The 16636-nt window shown below is 34.6% G+C and overlaps 1 pseudogene; it reads left to right on the top strand.

The window, feature by feature from the left end:
* The first annotated feature begins 7045 nt into the window (after window positions 1-7045).
* LOC119804210 lies at window positions 7046-16134 on the top strand (annotated as a pseudogene).
* The last annotated feature ends 502 nt before the right edge of the window (window positions 16135-16636 follow it).

Here is a 16636-nt window from a genome sequence, read left to right as displayed (position 1 = left end):
TAAAAATGGTGAATAAATTTATTTTCTGAACCTAAATTTTAAAAATGATAAAATTCTAATTTGATATCATAGAAAAGCAAAACATGATGAACATTTCAAAATTACTACTGAGATTTATACATGTCATCAACACAAAGATAACATTATTTAACTTTTAAAATTGTGCTACTTTTTTCCAGTAGTTTTACAAATAGTCAAAAACAACTATTATTTTATAGACTATCCTTCCCTCAAATAATTCAAAATTATTTCTCTGTAGTTTTCTAAATTTTCTATAGCAATTGAACAATATTTTTATTACTCTACATAAACTATTTGCTAGCATCATGTAACATCTCTTAGTCCATTTTGGATGCTACAACAATATATTATACCCACTGTGGTTTATAAGTGATAGAAATTAATTTCTTTCAGTTATGTTACATTTAAAATCAAATCATCAAATTTGGCACCAGATGAAAGCCCATGTGCTAATCTAAGGATTGTGTTTTTTTTTCCTGTGTATGTGTGTGTGTGTGTGTGTGTGTTCTCTAAAAGTAGGAAGAGTCAGAAATTGTTAATGAAGCTCTGAGGCAAAGACTTAATTGTACCTCAAAATTTGAATCTAATAATACTGTTCTTATAGGGGTAAGTGGTTCATCATTCAAATAAGAGAAGAGATCAAGCATTCAGATCATGGAAAATATAACACATATTGAGCTACTCTAGTCTTTAAAAAAAATTAAGGACTTTGCCTTACCTCTTTGTTGCCTTCATTTTCATTTTTCTCCTTCCTTTCTTCTACCAATTTTCTCTCTCTCTCCCCCTTTATCTCCTCTCCCCTCTCCCTCTCCCCCTCCCCTCTCCCCCCCTCCTCTTCTCCTCCCCCCCCCCCTCCCTCTCTCTCTCTCTCTCTCTCTCTCTCTCTCTCTCTCTCTCTCTCTCTCTCTCTCTCTGCATGTGCGGTTCTCCTTGAATTTGTTGAGGCTAAGAGACAAGCTCCAGCCCTTACCCAGGGTCCTAAAGGTGAAATGCTTCTCAGGAGCAAAGAGGGTATGAAGGATTTCTATAACTTCACACAGACAGGCTAATGGTCTTCATTTTAGCTGCTCTTTATTGTTCTGCTGTGCTGCAAAAATTTGCCACTATATACACTTAACAATCATCATTTCTTCAGCCCTAGCCAGGTTCAAGGCCAGAGTTCTTCAGGGTCATAAAAACAGATGAAACTTCTACACAAAGCTGTAACTGTGCACCTTACTCTATGTCTCAAGCTGGGGGTGGTTGAAGACTCAAGGAACTTCTTAAAGGAAAAGGAGGTTAATTAAGGGAAAGAGAGACTAAGTCATTTTGAAAATCTAAGAAGGGAATATGTATGTTTTTGCTGTTATCTTAAAGATAACTAGGTATATGAGCTAGAGACTATAATTGGTGAAAACCAGGAGCAAGGCAAGAATCATCTTTTTCTCAGCGTGCCATGTTTCTACAGCAGGTGGAGGGAGTATTGAGTAACTGGAAAACCTAAGGAAATAAGAAAGGTATTGTGTAGTATTTGGTTCATGTTAGCACTTTTTCCAGATGTTAGCAGATGTAAGAAACCTTTTTGGCTCTAAGGATTACACTCTATGCTGTCTGTGAGGGTAAAATACAAGCAGTAAACTTCTTTCTTCAACAGATTAAGGTAAAACAAGTATAGAGTTAAAGATTTGCTTTAACATTAATGAGTGCTTAGCTTGGGACAGCACTTTCCTGTCTGCTGGCAGAGTGAATCTAGGGCACTCTTATTCTCAATCTCTCAGAGACATATGCCTCAAAATCTACAGACATGCTGAAAATCATATTATTAATTAAGTGGCATGTGACATGACTTATAGACTTCAACATATTTAGTAAAAGATAACTAGTTAAAAAGATAGTTGAAATATTTTAAGTGTAAGAAACATTACTTAAGTCAACAAATAAGATTAGTTGAAGAGGTGAATTCATAAAAAGGAAAGAGAGGAAGGTATGGGAAGACTATGCTCACAATACACTATATACTTAAATTGAAAAAGCCATGTATAGACTATGTAGTAAAATAAAGCAGAGGTAAATAAAATATCCAAGTCCATAAAATAAATGTACATATTATTAAATACTTTTTATGATTTATTAAATGAATAAACAATAATTAATCAAACTTTACTTTAATAAATAGATTATCATCAAAAATTGTTATGATATATTTACATAATGAAAGAAATGTCAGTTATTATATTATCAAGAAGATTAATATTCTGAATATATAGAGATCTGTTTATATTTTTCAATTATATATATATTAAATGTGATTAGAATATCATAACATATGAAGACACATTATAAACCAATTTAGAGATTAATGTTTATAAGTATAATTGAGATATTTTCATAAGCCTCTATGGTTCGAAAGAATAAGTTATTTCCATATAAATCTACAGTTTTGTTTAGTTCACTATTTTCAACAACTCAACACCTCCTTTCTCATTATCTAATTGCTCTCATGTGTCTTAACAGTAATTTAGCTATTAAAATCATCATATCCTTTAAAATAAGACTTTACACTAGTCAAAAAATCAAACTAATCTTTAAAGATTATCTTATTCCAAGGAATTTACATAATATAATTTATTCCTTATTATATTCTAGCATCTCCATTTAACTTACAAAGATTCTAATATTTGTCAGGATAATTATGCACATTCCTGGAACATACTTTGTCTTAAACAGATTGCATCACCAAAATTAGTTGTGCTAGTTAACTGTTTTGTCAACTTGACATAATTAAAATCATTTAGTGAGAACAGACTTTGAAAAAATTCCTCTAACTGATTAGTCTGTAGTCAAGACTTTTAAGCATTATCTTGATTAACAGTTGGTATAGCATGGCCCATACCACTGTGGGCAGAGCCAGCCTTTAGCAGATGGTCCTAGGTAATATAAGAAAGCAGTCTGAGCAAGTTGTGTGGTGCCAATGGTATGTGGCATTTCTCCATCGTTTCTACTTCTGTGACTGCCTTCTGGTTTCTACCTTGAATTTCTTCCCTGACTTCTCCAGTGGTAGAATGTGACCTAAGACATATAAACTGAAATAAACCCTTTATTCCCTAAGTTGGAATTCCTCATGGTGTTATTACAATAGAAACAATAGAAAGGATATATACATGATATATTTGTGCAATAATAAGAGAAATTTCAGTCATTTTTTAATTTTTTCACTATGATAAAATATCTGAAAAAATACAACCTAAAAATCTTTGTGTTGGCATTTGGTTTTAGAGGTTTCATTTCAGTTACTTTGACCTGTGGCAAGAAGGATAAATGAGCAAAGCTTCTCACCTTGGGGCAGACCCAAAATAAAATTATACATACCTATAAAATACACACACACACACATATGTATACATTTGCATGATAATATTAAACAACAATCCCTAGGGATTCCTTTACCTTCTAAGTATGTTGACCAAGGTTTTGGTCCCACCCTGTTGAGTCCTTCTGTTGACTAAGGTTTTTGTCCTTCCAAGTTGCTGCAGTCATTTGGTCCCAAAAAAACACATAGAGGTCTATGTCAATCATAAACTGACTGACCTTGTAGTTCAGGCTTCTTATTAACTTTTACAACTTATATTAGCCATTAGCATCATGGCTTGGTACCTCTTTTGGCAAGACAGTCACACCTTGCAAGCTCTGTGTCTGGCTTCCTCTCTGTCTGGGTGATGATTGCAGACTGAAAGCTCCCTCTTCCCAGAATTCTTGTTGCCTCACCTTTACGTCCTGCCTTGTCACCCTGCCTATACTTCCTGCCTGGCTACTGGTGAATCAGTGTTTATTTAAAATACAAGTGACAGGGTGTAGACCATTGTCCCACAGCACTTCCTCTTTAGTATAAATAAGAACTCTGAATCAAATCTCTTTTGCTTACCTTTTCTAGTGAACATTATCTATAAAAACTTGTAAACAACATTCTAAGCAAAGGCAAATAGCCATAATCCATTCTGGGGAGTGTGGGTATAGTTCTCTAGGCTACTTCCTGCTGATTGGGGGCACAGATAATCCCAGGGACATAAAAAAATTGAATTCTGATCATGTCCTGATTGGAGTATCCTGTGTGCCTTAATCATCGCAGGCATCAGTCTTTGAACTGTTCTGGATGTAGAACTCAGACATCTGTGCCATTACTTCTATTGGAGATTTCTCAGGGGATTTTCCTTGATCAAATCTGATTTTTCTTAACAAAGAATGAATCCATAGTCCCTCATTTCCTGTGGAAACAAAAGCAAAACTTCCTCTCCAAAGTAACAAATTATATATATATATATATATACATATATATAATTAATCCAGCAGTATTTATAATCAAATGTCTTTTAGTAGCTTTCGTTTCTTCCTCAGACATCAAACAATTCAAAGACAGTACAATAATATATGGTATCCAGACTCTGTGGCTGTTTTCCCTCTTCACATGGCTTTAAAAACCTCTATTTCTTTTATTTTTAATTTGTGGCTTTTTGAGACAGGGTTTCTCTGTGCATCTTTGGCTCTCCTAGAACTCACTCTGTAAGTTAGGCTGTCCTTGAACTCACAGAGATCTGCCTGTCTCTACCTCCCAAGTGCTGGGATTAAAAGTGTGTGCCCACTACACCTTGAACTCACAAAGATTTGCCTGCTTCTGCCTCTCAAGTGTTGGGATTAAGTGTGTGTGCCACCACACCCAACTACTTTCTTTTTTCGTTTTTAAGGATTTTATTTTTTTTTATTTTCTTTCCCAAACCTACATATATTTTTAAACATACTCTAAACCATTTAGAGGTTTTTGATTTTGTTTTTTTTTTTCTGTCTTTGAATCTATCTTTGCTGTATATCTCTCTATTTTTGACCATATGAGTGTTTAATTTGATAAGCAATATGGCTAGGATTAGAGCTGTGGCATTGATGTATGGATCCAGCCCATTCCTTAACTTTTTTTCTCTGAGTCTAACCTCAAGTTAGAGATACTGATGGGAGCCATGTTTATTGCTGCAACTCTATGCCTATGCTGTTTCAAGGTCCCTGCCACCACCAAAAAGTATGTAGTCAGCTTTTCGTAAACACTATTTATGTATTTTGTGGCAGGACCTCTGAAAAGAGCTGTTTTGCAGCTGAAGCTGAGTCAGGAAGCCTTTCTTAAATGAGAGCACATACTTCTAGCAAGCAGAGCCTACCTGAGAAAATATTGCTATCAATAAGCCATGCTTAACTCTATTCTTTTCTGTCTAGAATTACTTCCCAAACTCTCTCAGGCTTTATGTGGATGCAGTTGCCCACATGTGTGCCATTTGTTGAACGAGGTTTTTGTCCCACCTAGTCCTTCTGTTGACTAAGGTTTCTGTTCTGCCCAGTTCCTGCAGTTGTTCAGTCCCAAAGAAACACACGGAGGTCTTTGTTAATCGTAAACTGATTGGCCTAGTAGTTCAGGCTTCTTATTAATACTTATAAATTGTATTAGTCTATAATACTTTTCTGTGTTAGCTATGCGGCCTGCTACCTTTTTGGCAAGGCAGGCACATTTTGCTTTCTCTGTGTTTGGCTTACTCTCTGTCTGGGTAACAGCTACAGACTGAAACTTCCCTCTTCCCAGAATTCTTATTGCCTCACCTCTACTTCTTGCCTGGTTGCCCCACCTATACTTTCTGCCTGGCTACTGGCCAAGCAACATTTATTTAAAATACAAGAGACAGGGTACAAACCATTGTCCCACAGCATAAGTGCAACATAAACTGGTTACTAAGATTTTCTCTGTAAGTTTCTAGAAAGTATCTAGATTCAAATTATGACATTTATGTTACTCAATTCCTAGAGTAAGAAATTTGGATGTAGCCCCAATTACAGAAATTTTGTCTTAGATTTCAAAAACTTCAGAATTCACATATATATATATATATATATATATATATATATTTCATCTATATCTATATCTAACTATATCTCTCTCTATATATGTTATAATATCTATCTATAATAAATCTACCTGTATTTATATCTTTATTTATTTCTCTGCTTACCTTTATATCTTGAGGCAATGTGTGTTAAATGCAGTTGCTTGTTAATGAATCAGGTTTATTTTTTTGTAGTTTTAAAAATGTATTGTTATTATTATTATTGCCAAATTCTGTTAGTCTACTGGAATGTTGATATTTGTAGTCTGGTGTTATATGTCTCATTAAACCTGCAGAACTAAGGACTATAATATTTCCTTTTATGTTTCATTTACTGATTATATTCTAGTAATGTTACAAAACTTTTCATTTCATAAAACATGAGTTTTTAGAGTTAAGGGCAATACTCTGTTAATTTTCAAAGTCTATTAGGACTTATGAAACTAAACAGCTTATATTAATTATTGAGAAAAATCAACATAGAGAAAGCATTCAATAGGGTGGATAAAAGTTGAGTTATGAAGCCAAATTCTACAAGTTTTAATAGGTTGGTTCTAGGCTCTATGTTTCAATCAGTTTTTTATTGATTTATTTAAATGCTTCCACCTTACTACAAGCTTGCTAATGGATGTATTTCTGTATGCTGTTAATGTGTTGCTCTCATTGATTCATAAATAAAGCTGCTTTGACCTCTATCAAGGAAGGATATAGCTAGGCTGGAAATCCAAGCAGAGATACAAGAGAAGAAGTGTAGAGTCTGGGAGACTTCATTAAGTCACCCAAGGAACAACATGCCAGGTGACTGGTCATGTGGCAATTCTTAGGTTAATAGAAATGACTTAATTTAAATGTAAGAGCTAGATACTAATAAGCTTGAGCCATCAGCCAAATATTTATAATTAATATTAAGCCTCTGAGTGGTTATTTTTAAAGTGGGTGTGGGACCAGGTGTGATGAAAAGCATCTCTTTACAAATGGTAAACCAACATGAGGCTCTTGAATTTATATAAGGCTGATAAAAACTTTCAAAAATCATTCTAGAATACATAAATGGAGATTTAAAAAACAGCTTCATAGTTAATGTATCTCATTGCGGTCCATAGTACTAAAGTGTGTCCTCTGGTCAAAGCATGGTAGACTCCCGTGGTTCTCTCAAAGCAGCAGTACACAGAGGTTCCACCCTGCCTCTGCCTGTGGACTTGAGAGCACAGCTGTGGGCTTAAGAGTCCGCCTGTGCACTATATGGCATATTCCTGCAGTCTCTTATATGGGCTGCTGTAAAGAGGCTTCTCCCAGCACTGTATACAGAATGTAATCATGATGTTCTTTGGTAACTTAGCCATGTTGAAAAGCCTAGTAGGGCAGAGACAGCAGCCAACATTACCACTTTGGTCCTAGTCACACCTGCTTAGAAGTTTAAAGCAGTGGTCAGGAAAGGATTACAGATACACAGTAAAGACAGATTAAGCCAAAAAGAAACCTCTGAATGGGTCACAATGTTCTTAATAAATGTACATAAGTTTGCAGAAGAGAGAAAAAATAATAGAGAGAGACAGTCATAGATTAAAAAAATAATCTGAGGATAATAAAATGATGTCATTGGAAAAGGAATAGAGTAATGAAAATTATAATAATCCAAATAAAGATGGAAAATATACAGAGTATGGATTAGGTATACTATTGTGGTTTTTTTTTTTTTTTACTATTAATAAGCTAACTGCTAAGAGACATTTGATTGTGGGGGCTGTTAAGTTAAACCAACATATATAGTTTAAAGATATCTTGACTTTGAAATTTGGGTCTAAGGATATGTTGATTTAGAAAAGAAGTTCTGATTTAGTTTCCACAGAAGATGAAAAGCTGTGGATTCTTTTCAAGATACTATGGTTTGAATAAAGAAAACCTTCTGAGAAGTCTCCAATAGGAGTGATGACTCAGATGATGCAACCTCCAGAACAGCTTCAAGGCAACTGGCTGAGATTATAAAGCCTCACAGATGACTACAGCCAAGATTTAACCATCATTCTAATTTTTCTCAGGCTTCCCATGAGATTACCAGTTTCCAACATCAGCAGTAAGTAATGTAGAGAATTATACCCCAATTTCCAAAATATTGCTTATGAATGTTTGTTTTTATTTAAGGGGACTGATTATAAATTGTTATTGGTCATAGTCAATATGGTTCTAAATATGAAACAGGGATGTAATATAGAAATAATAGGGAAAAGGGTAGATAATTATAATAAAAGGAGTTATTTTATTGAGTCTACTTTAATTGAACAAACTACTGTTAATCTCAAAATACTTTACATTGGTATGTATTTTTGCTTATTGCTATAAATTTAAGGTCAATTTTGTTATACTGTATGCATATTTGTACTATTGTTTAAGTTATTGCATTTATGAAGCTCATTTAAAATTGTAATGTATAAATAAAAGTATAGATTAATAGTAATCTATAATAGTCAAACTTATAATCATGTTAGTTAGATTTACTAGATATTAAGAGATATATTTCAGATGGATAGATAATCTTAAAACACTTCAAAGACCTACAGAATATGACATTTAATGTTTTAATAACTTAGACTTTTCTCAACAATGGGACATTCTGATCATGGCAGAACCAATTGCTTCAAAGAGGATGATAGGCATCAAAAAATCATTATGTAGTTTATTTTCACTATGGCAAGGCTAGCCGTTTTTGCAAGAAACTGCTCTTGCCTGTACTGCTTGACAATATACTCTATAAACTTGACATGCAGGACCCAAAGGAAAACAACTGCTAAACTTTGCCAAAACAAAGTAGGATGGTCCTTCAGGTTTCCTGTTTCACAGAAGAAGCTGCTAGACATTCTGCATAACATAGAGTAAAACGACTGATGAATTTCGCCAATATAGTATTTCAAATTTGCTGATTCAATGTAGAGTATCTTCCAGATATTCTAGGCCTGTAGACTGAAGATGGATGCCCGATGCTACAAAAGAACTTTGGGTGACTGTTCAGGCAGCCCAATGTCACTTTCATTTCTAGAGTTTTGGAAGTTGTTTGCAATACACTTCCTATTTACTCAGGTAATATATCTTTCTGGGGTCATTGATGGAACTGAAGACTAGTTAATTATTATTTTCCTTATTTATAGTAAAAGATAATTAGATATGAAACTTTAGACTCACAAAGATAAGACAGATGATAGTGTATCTTCTTTAATTTTGTCAAATGCAAATAGATTTAATATTGTAACTGCAAGTCTTGCTTGTAAATGATTTTGTTATATGCAATTTTATTGTTAAATTTAGTAATCTTCCCTTTTTTATTATTATTATTTTTATTATTTATTATTATTATTATTTTATTAGACAGACAAAGGAAAATGCTGTAGTATCTTTTTTGTATACTGTTAATATTTGTTACTCTCATTGGTTGATAAATAAAACTGTTTTGGTCTATTGCAAGGCAGTATAGAGGCAGGCAAGAAATCCAAGCAGAGATATAGGAGAAGTTTTGCGTCTGGGAGATACCAACCAGCCACTGAAGAAAACAAGATGCCAGTGGACAGGCAATGCCATGGCTACATGGCAATAGTTAGATTTTTAAATATGGGTTAATTTAAAAGTTAGAGCTAGCAAGGGATAAGCTTAAGCCATTGGCCAAAGATTTATAATTAATATTAAGCCTCTAAGTTGTTATTTCAATAGTGGCTGTGAGTCTGGGTGGGATGAACAGCCTCCATTTACACATGATGACATACCTTTTCTTTCAAAAACACTCTACACTACCAATCTGTTTGAGGCAAGTATTTTGATGTGAAATTAATATTTCAGTCTTCAGATTATTCCTTTCATGATAAGTCATTGTCTAGAACTTTCTCAAATGAAATCATAATTTATAATGCTTCTTATTAACAAAATGTCATCTGCAAAGAGAATTGTACATTCTTCTTATATTCATTAAATGACAAGTACAGTTTTAACTATTTAGTTTTTAAAAGCATTAAGAATAAGCCAAATCTACACATATAATGGGTATAGGTGACCATAGTAAATATAAAGTGAAGTTCAGAAATTCTAAAAAACACAAGATCTTTCAGAGAACTACAGACAACATACTAATTTTAGCAGAAAGATTAACATAAAAACCTAGTGAAGAAGAATGATAGCTTCTATTTCTTGTAAAGATGATATTAACATAACATTCCTGTCATCAATTGGAGAATTTAATGAAGGCAACAAAATTGCCCAATTAACCAAATGTATTTGTACCAAACAATTGAGATTCCAAATAAATTCCCTGAGAAAAAATTTCTCTGTCTAATTCTTAGAGAATTATGCAATTGAAAAGCAACACCTTTGTGGCTCATAATTATGGACACAATAGTAAAAGGATGCCAGCAAATGTTTCATTTGTTTTAATACCTCTTTTGGTAATGCAGTAATTAAAGAATCTTGTTGATGAAGTAGACATTATTATGTAGTCAAATTCATATCATTTTATTCCTGTCTAGTTTAATGACATTTTCCTTCTGTCTTACTATATTAGTCTCTTCATTTTCCTATAGTTCCATTTTAGAATTTGTAGGCTGTGTTTGAGAAATACCTCTAGATAAGAATTTTCAACATGTTTACGATAGTGTTTTATCATAATTTAACATATAAATGTATTTATTTATGTAAAAAATGCTAATGTTTTAAAACAATTTTTAATTTTCTTAATAAATACTGAGAACTAGTCATAGAAGATTATTAATTAAATTGCATAAAATTGACAATTGTTTCTATAGTATACAGCCGAAGAGTCATGTTATTTAAAGATAACTGAAGGTGTATTTTATGTGCCTAAAGAGTACCTGCCATAGGGTTGAAGTGCGGCTTGGTCTGCAGATGCCGTGGTCATCTTCCCTTCATTGGGGACATCTGAGAGCCCTGACCAGTAGAGTGTAGAATGGAGAGCCTACAGTGCAATTCCTGCTGCACTGTGCCCTAGGCCTCAAGTTCCACCAAAGCAACTGCCAGTTATCTGTGGGATCCGTTACATAACACATGTGCGCTGGGAAAAATCTCTGGTCTGCCTGTGGACCTTGTTGCCTCCATGAAAACAACCCTGAATGAAAATAGTTATCACATTTCAATCTGGAATGTGAAGGTATGGATCATCTGACCTTGGAGAAGTCATAGAGCCTGTGACAGATCAACTGAAACTTAGGTTGGTGGAGGAGAAAAAGCAACTGAGGGCAACACTCAAGTCTTCAGTGGCCTCTTGAGAAAGCATTGCATTTGAGTAAGAGGTGCTGGGAATCAGTTGTAAGTGACCAAAGCAGCAGTGTTATATAGTCAACAAGAAATGAGAGGTCCAGTCTGTTCAGAGAGGGAGAGAAGAAAGATCCCTGGGGAATTGGAGAAAAGGTTTTGTGCCTGCAGGTGGGGCTAACCCTCATATTTATAATCTTAATTTATAGTGATCACCTGAAGCAGATGCCTCTTGTATTGTTATGTACATAGTCCGCATCAGAGAGTTGTAAATAAGTTCTGTGTATAATAAAAACAAGCCTGTTTTTGATCTTCCAAAAAAAAAGAGTACCTGCCATAATTGATGAACTATAAAATTTTGATACCCCAGAATTTTGGTGGGGATTCTTTGGATAGTTGTCTGAATATTATTTCAGATAAAAATGGTTTCTTTATGCTGAAGAATCTTCCCTCTGTCTTAGTACAAGATAAAATCTCTGACTTTCAAGACATTTGTTTTCTACAAATACCCAGGCAGTGATAATTGAGAGCAAAGTTGTGATTGCCTTTGCTCTGAAGAAAATTAGAAATGCGATGTATCCATGGATTTTCTCTGGATCAATATCTACCCATTTTATATTTTTTCTCATTATGCATAGCATGAGTAATGTACATTTGTTAACATCCAATGTAGCTAAGTAAATCACATCATTAAGCAAAAACCCAGTGTCTCAGAGAAGTATACATTTCCCTACATGAAAGAAAATACTGACAAATATTTATTAAATAATTCAATCCATCATTCAAATTAGTGACAAGGCTAGGAAGGTATCTCAGTCAGTAAAGGACTTGCCTTGTGTATTAGTTAGTTTCTGTTGCTGTGATAAAGAAAGCAATATGACTAAAAGAAATTCATAGAAGAGTGTATGCTGGTTTACTGTTTGAGATAAAGAATTCATTTTGACAGAGGAGAAATGACACCAGGAAGTTTGATCAAGAAACTAAGAGATCAATAGTAAGCATGCATCAGAGAGAAAGTGAAAATTGAGACAAGGATATGAAGCTCAGAGTCCACACTTAGATGACACATTTCTTCTAGTAAGGCCACACCAAGTCCTAAACAGCATCACTAACTGAAGATCTATTTTTCAAATGCCCAAGTCAAATGCCTGAGAGACCTTCTTTCTAAAATGACTAAATTCCACTCGAAATTAGGTAAACTCCTAAAAAATGATGGGAGCATAGTGAGAAATCTCTGGACCAAAGCAAGACTGAAACCGAGCAAGCCAAATAATATATCATGTAACTCCATGTCTGGTGCCAAAGTGTATAAATGGCTCAGTTTATTCAGTTTTGTTGCCTGATTCACATGTCCCTTTTGTACTGTTCTACTTTGTATATTCACCTCTTCTTGACAGTTGGCTCACTGGTCTAGTATCTCCAATGTCATGGGGCTGTATTCAAACACAGGCTTCACTTTCAAAGCTTTATGTAATGGCTTCTGATGACCTCCTGGCTTCCCATGGCCTTCTTCAACCAGCAACTCCAAGACTGCCACACTTTGACCTCAGCAGCTGTCTGACGTTATGGAGAAGAATTCACAACCATTCTCACTCTTGAACTTTTTATGTTTCCAAAACCAGTTTCATATGGACAACACCACCACTTTTGATTGCCAGATGGATAGACTCTAGTGCCTTGAATCACTTTCACTAACACGTTTGTATGTGAGAGCTTTCTATGAGCAAAATACTTCTTCAGACTTTCCCTTTCACAAGTTGGAAGCTTAGTGGTGAGAGCAGTATCTTGTTCTGAGGACACCATATTTACTCTTTCAGTGAAAACAAGACTTTTCTTTAACAGTACTTTTGATGCTTTGAATAATATGTCCTCCCTAAATATTGGACATTGGAATACTTGGTCTCCACCTGGTGACTATTTGTAGAAGATTAGGATGTGTGGACTGGCCAAAGGAACTATTCGCTTAGGAGTAGGCTTTAAGGTTTCATAATACTCATGACATTTTGAGTTAGCTCTCTGTTCCTTCTAATGGTGGTTCAAATGTGGGCTCTTACCTGTTCTTTCTGTTGCTTTCTACCTAATAACTTTGATCTGTGATCATGGACTCTAAACTTAAGTTGCCTTGTCTATGGTGTTTTATCACAGCAATATAAAGATAATTAAGACAGCCCTAATTTTCTTAACAGTTCCAGCTTTTCTTTCAGCACGTGTCCTAGTTATCACATTAAGCATCCTAACACCCCTTTTCTCTCTAAACTGCACATTTTATATTTATTTGTGATGTTTGTTCTTTTTCACTGTAGACCTGAGAAATCAGTAAAAACCAAGCTATAGCTATGCTGTATTTACATTTCATATCCTAAGGAAATTACTTCATTACTTTTAATTTAGCCTCAGTAAAGCCCTTAAGATAAGGCTAGATGGTAACAAGATTCTTTGTCAAAATATGGCAAGGAAAGCCTCTTGTTATTACCCTCTGTAACTTCTTGAATTATACCTTCATTGTCTGAGTTGTTCTCAGTACTGAAGATTATACTAGAATGGCCCTTCAAACTCTGCTTATAGAATTTAACCACTTTACCTGTCTGAAATTCAAAAATCTTTCACATCCATACAAGAAACAACACAGTGAAGTTTTTCCTAGAAAGAACCCACTCTCTGGTGCCAAGTTCTGAATTAATTACTTTTCTGTTGCTTATTAAAAACACTATAAGTAACTTATAGAATAGAGAGATTATTTAGATTTCTTGTTCCAAAATGAGAGTCCATAATTGTGGGAGAGGTGTGAAAGCATCACAAAAAAATACACAAGTGAAAATATTAACATGATTAATCACAATTATATAATTATTATAATACTAAAATTTCAAAAATAGTCAAAACAATATTGAACTTGTGGCATCATAATATCAATATGGTGTTTGAGTAAAATAAGTATGTACATAATAACTAGCTGTGTTTGCTTTTTATACGAGTTCTGAGTTTTCAATATGTTTTAACAGGAATTCAAATTTAGACACTAAGGTAATCATCAAGTTAACAGAATTTAAAAGAAAAAATTAGTATGTAGGTACCATTTTAGTTGTGGTTTTCCAAATGACTGTGGAGGCATGTTCTCATTAATAAAAGTACCTTTCAAAATTGAAAATAAAGACACGAAGTGCAGGCTCTTACTAAATAACTCTTAGTTCCCAAATCAGTCAGCTTGATTTTCCTATTCACATCATAACTGCCTCACTGTAATTGCTATATTCTATCTGTGAGCCTTATTAAATCCAAATATTCTTTTATACTTCTGTGAGTACATTAAAATGCCATTCTGCAATTAACAATAGAAGAGAATGAGATCGAATCTTCAAAATAATCTGTCCTTCTATCAGTGTGGTTTAAGTGCATTGATTATTATTACCTCAGAGAATACAATATGAGTCAGTGTTACATTAAGAATAAAAATCAAAACATTTCCCTATGGAGTATTTTTACCAAGAATGAGACTGGTTTTAAATTTTCTACTTCTCTTTCACTGTGTCTTCTTTCATCTCCTGTCATCTCTCTGTTGTATGAGTCTAGAGCTGCATTTTCCTTAATGGTATCTTATGATTCTGTTTTTCTCTGTTTCTGTGTCTGTCTCTAAGAAACAGCTTTGCTCTGTATTTATTGAACCACACAAAACACATCAAATGGGGAAAGGACTGAGAAATACTATATAGAAATCTTTAGCAGAGTTTTGGAAGGGATTAAGTCATTGATAATAACTGACACAGATAACAAACAAATGTAACCAATCAATATCTGTATATTGTTTTCAACATTTGTAGGTCACCTTAATCCTTTTTTTTTTGTTTTCAGCAAATGAGTAAATGAGTAAACTTGTGAATATATATTGTCTTCTGATTCTGGAGCATGGAAGATGAATATTTTAAGATTGAAACCATGGATTAGGCTCCGGTGTTCCATGGACAGTCTCTATGCACTGTGTACAATGCCAGCAGGATATTTCCTGTGTAGACTGCTCTTTTCTAAGAGCAGCTTCCTTTGTGGCTATGAAGAAAGCTCTCAGCCAGGACTCCTTGTCACCAAGGAAAACAAGAAACAGCCACTGTCTGACTAGTTTGAGACATGTGCTGCAGACAAAATGATACATTTCCTCTTTGATTAACTGGATAGGTCAGTAGAAAAAACCTACTGTTTCTTCAGCACACTGACAGCAGAAGAACTCTGGAAAGATGCCTTAGCAGAGACAGGAGTGTAAGAAAGAAAAAGAAGATGCAAAAGAACAAAGAGAAAGAAGAAAAAGAATTTGATCAAGGGCCAGATCATCATTGAAGAGCAATCTGGTTTTTTGTGGTTTGGTCTGAATGTTCCTTTTATGAAAAGTAGGATAGCCCAGCCCACTGACTGACCAAAGATGCAAAGAAGAACAGGAGATGGTGGAGGCTGACATGACCTAACAGATAGAAGAGTGGAACAGGAGGAGGAAGATGAAAGTTAAAGGGGAGCATGGATGGAGTGGAAACACATGGGGAGTTTTAAGTATTGCCCTCTCAAGACCTGGGACCCCATGGAGAAACACATGCATAAATCTTTTCTATATGACAGCAAATGAGAGAAGAAAAGTCATTCCATGTCCTGGTTGGTATGGAGAATGGAAATGGGCCTATAGGTTTTGCTATAGAAAGGCATTGACCAAGTAGATGCTGTCACAAAGGCAAAGAACAGAATGATTTATTATTTGTCTGATATAAAATTATGAAGTCCCTACAATATTCCATGATATTTCATTAAGATTTAAAATTACACAGATCAGAATGAAGAAATAAACCAGAGGCTATGGCCTCTGCTACCACAAAGCCATTATCACCATATACTACCTCATTGGAATCAAGGGCATATATGCAGGATCACTGGGTCCAAGAACACAATCAGCCTCACCCTGGGTCTCTCTTATTGGCTTGGTAGCCAGGAAACTTAACAAGATTTTGCCTATAAAAAGGGTCACCACATGGTGGAATTCTTCAGGGAATGTAGCCTTCTGCCTATTGTGGTTGCGTGCCCACAGGGGTTCGTGAGTAAGGAGGCAGAATCTGGGGTTCTTGACATTAAATTGGACTGACAAGAAGTGAAGACCTAGCTTTTCTGGGTTTGTGGATTATAGTATGGTTCTCATTTTCTTTAAAGCTAATATACACTTATCAGTGAGTACATGCCAAGTTTATCTTTTTGGGTCTGGCTTACCTCAATCAGAATGCTTTTTTTCCTTGTTTCATCCATTTGCAAGCAAATTTCATGATGTCATTGTTTTTAACAGTTGAGTAATATTTCAATGTATAAATGTGCTACATTTTCTTTATCCATTCTTAGGTTGAGAGCCATCTAAGTTGTTTACAATTTCTATTTATTACGAATATCACTTTTGTGAACATAGTTGAGCAATGGGTATATGCCCAAGAGGGTATAGCTTGATCTTGAGGTAT

The sequence above is a fragment of the Arvicola amphibius genome, chromosome X (genome assembly GCF_903992535.2).
Source record: "Arvicola amphibius chromosome X, mArvAmp1.2, whole genome shotgun sequence".
Classification (NCBI taxonomy): Eukaryota; Metazoa; Chordata; class Mammalia; order Rodentia; family Cricetidae; genus Arvicola; species Arvicola amphibius.
Note: the sequence above shows the minus strand (reverse complement) of the source record. Positions and strands in the feature narration are given on the sequence as shown.